This window comes from Bidens hawaiensis, unplaced genomic scaffold, assembly GCF_021521415.1.
Source record: "Bidens hawaiensis isolate Kalapana, Puna unplaced genomic scaffold, B.hawaiensis_p1.1 tig00028338_1, whole genome shotgun sequence".
Classification (NCBI taxonomy): domain Eukaryota; kingdom Viridiplantae; phylum Streptophyta; class Magnoliopsida; order Asterales; family Asteraceae; genus Bidens; species Bidens hawaiensis.
The window spans coordinates 259,885-263,036 of NW_027494630.1; positions in this window are offsets into that span (position 1 = coordinate 259,885).

Sequence of the window (3,152 nt, forward strand, 5' to 3'; positions counted from 1 at the left end):
GGAGTGGGCTCGTCACGCAGCTCCCAGTGGTGCGTTGGGGGAAGCCATGGCTAGCTACCAGGAGGGTAGGCTAACCAATGAGCTTCGGGTTCTCCTGGCCCGGATGCAGCCGCGCGTCGAGCTGCTTTGTCGTGAAAACGACAAGTTAAAAGCAGCTCGCCTTCAAGAAGTAGCTCGGGCGCGGGCTGACCGGGAGGAGAACGTAAGGCTTACCGCAGTGGCTGCGGAAAAGGAGAAGACCTTCAAGGCCCTCGAGGTTGAAGTTCAGGCCCGGCTCGAGGCCCGTTCCAAGGCTGCCCAAGCTGTTAACGAACAGCTTCGGCTGGCTAAGGAAACTGCAAGGAACGCAACCGAGAGGGCCACCAAGGCTGAAGCTGTTGCTGAGCTTCTACGCGTGGAGAATGAGGAGCTTAAAGCTAAATTAGAGGCTCTCCAGCAGGCTCATGATGCCTTGGCGATGGAAGACGCCAAAAAGCTCCAAGAGATCTTGGACCAGAGGGGGGTGCTTGACCACACTGAGCGGAAGCTAAAGGGCGTCGAAGAGGCTGCGGCTAAAGAAGTGTTGCTTGCCAACCTCAACAAAAGTGGAGCCGAACGCGCCCGTAACGAAGCTCAAGCTGCCCTCCAGGAGGCTCTGGTTGCCAAGGAATGGCTTCTTCGAGAAGCGTTGTCTCAGGTATGTTTAGCTTTATGTCTTCACGCTTTTCTTTGTAAATAGAAAAGGTTTTGATACTTGTATTTTCTTTTTTGTAGGTTGTGCATCGAGTCTTCACGGAGACGTCTTATGACGATGCTATGAGCGCAGCCCTCAACGCTTCTCATGAGGATGGGGAAAAGGCCGGCTTCCTGCTTGGTCTAGGGTTCGTTGAGAAAGGCATCCCGCCTTCCAACTTCCCTTTATTTGATGTGGATACTGAAGCTGTATACGACCAAGCAGTGAATCAGTATGCCGCCTTCCCGCATCCGGTGGTGGAGAAGGTGAACGAAGCTGCTGCTGCTGATGATGGGCTGGCTATCCTTAAAGCTTTCCTTGAACCGCCACGCTCTACTGATGGTGCTGGTCCAAGTGGAAGTGGCCCTGAAGCTTGATCCTGAAGATCCCTTCCCACTGTTAGGATAGGTTTAGCTTGTATAGATTTATATTCTTGTAGGCGGGTAGTTACCCGGCCATTCTTGTAATGAATATTATGAAATATAAATCTTTGTGCGGTTAAGATCGCTATTTTCACTGGATTCCTTGCTTTATAAACGTTATATGACTTGCATACTTTAGTTTAAATTAGCAATTTTCCAAGTGTTTAGAAGAAGTTAACCTTTGAACGTGGTAGATAATAGGTTGAAGTTTTGCTTCCTCTTTCGTGATTGTGCGGGTAGGACCGTCACTTGCACTTAGTAGGATGGCTAAACTTTACCTACATCTGACCTGCGTGGAGGTTTTCCTCATCTTTTTTGAAATTTCTAAGTGTTTAGGATAAGTTAACCTTTGAACGTGGCAGATAATAGGTTGAAGTTTTGCTTCCTCTTTCGTGATTGTGCGGGTAGGACCGTCAATTGCACTTAGTAGGATGGCTAAACTTTACCTACATCTGACCTGCGTGTAGGTTTTCCTCATCTTTTTTGAAATTTCTAAGTGTTTAGGATAAGTTAACCTTTGAACGTGGCAGATAATAGGTTGAAGTTTTGCTTCCTCTTTCGTGATTGTGCGGGTAGGACCGTCACTTGCACTTAGTAGGATGGCTAAACTTTACCTACATCTGACCTGCGTGTAGGTTTTCCTCATCCTTTTGTTAGAAATTCTCTGTTTTGAATAAGTTATCTGTTCGACGCGCGGTTGTCCATAGGTTCGGTTTCCTCACATGATTTGTGCGGTTAGGACCGGCACTTTCATTTAGTTGACCAAAGTTTACCTATGACTGACCTGCGTGAAGGTTTGCCGTTTTTTGGGTTTATGCGGGTTTTGCCGCCTTCCCCACGCAACGACCTTCCACGTAATTATGCGGTGAAAACCGTCATATCCGTGTTGAATAAATTAACCGTTCGACGCGCGGTTGTTAATAGGTTAGTGTTCAGTTTCCTCTATCATGATTCATGCGGATAGACCGGCACTTTCATTTAGTGGGATGACTGAACTTTTACCTTTAACTGACCTGCGTGAAGGTTTGCCATTTTTTGGGTTTATGCGGGTTTTGCCGCCTTCCCCACGCAACGACTTTCACACTTATGTATGCGGTGAAAACCGGCATCAGTGTTGAAAATTCATAAAAGTATAAATGTAAAATCATCAGCGTCGATGTTCTAAGGAGAATCATTTCCATTAGAAGTGGCTCTGGGCCTTTTCTTTACAAATTTGGAATTGATCTACATGCAAACTGTGTAATTGAGCTCCCTTCCATGTTGTTGGGATGGGAGTGCCATCGAGCCGATATGCACCTGGTTCGGGATCTCGTTGTTTACGCAGTATGTAGTCTCCAACATTGAAGCTGTAATTTTATTCGTGTTTTCCCCAACTGGGGTTCTACACGCATCAGCCTGCTCAGCGTTCATTGTGCCACGAGGTGCGCGAGCGTCCCATCTCTGACAAATGCTTCGACCATGTCCTTAACGTCTGTGCATTCTTCAGTGTTGTGGCCTTTTGTCCTGTGAAAGTCACAGTATTTGCTCCGATCAGCATTGTGACGATGTCGGATTATTGGAGCCTTTGGCCATGGGAGCTCCTCAGTGGCGAATATCTCGGTGACGCTTTTGGTGAGTGGCGTCCATCTGGAGTTCTGGTTCGACTGTACGTTATCCCTTCCGCCTAACCGATGTTGCAAGCCGGATGAGGTGTCAAAGTTTACCCTTGACTGCCAAATGCCTAGCTTCCGCTTTTTGTTTAATCGGGCGGTAAGGACGTTGTCTTCTCTTGTTTTCTGTGTGTAGAGGTTTGTGCTCTGGGGGAGATCTCTACCCAGTTGCTTTTCCGTTTCCGCAAAGCGTTTTGCTGCTGTCATGATGGCGTCCCATGTGGATGGCATGCCATCTTTACCCGTTAAGGTGCGGATGAGCTCTGGGTCGTTCGCGCCCTGGATGAAAGCAGCGCGAACAAGATCTTCGCTGATATTACCCAGACTTAGCTTCTTTGAGTTGAAGCGAGTGATGAAGTCTAGCAAAGA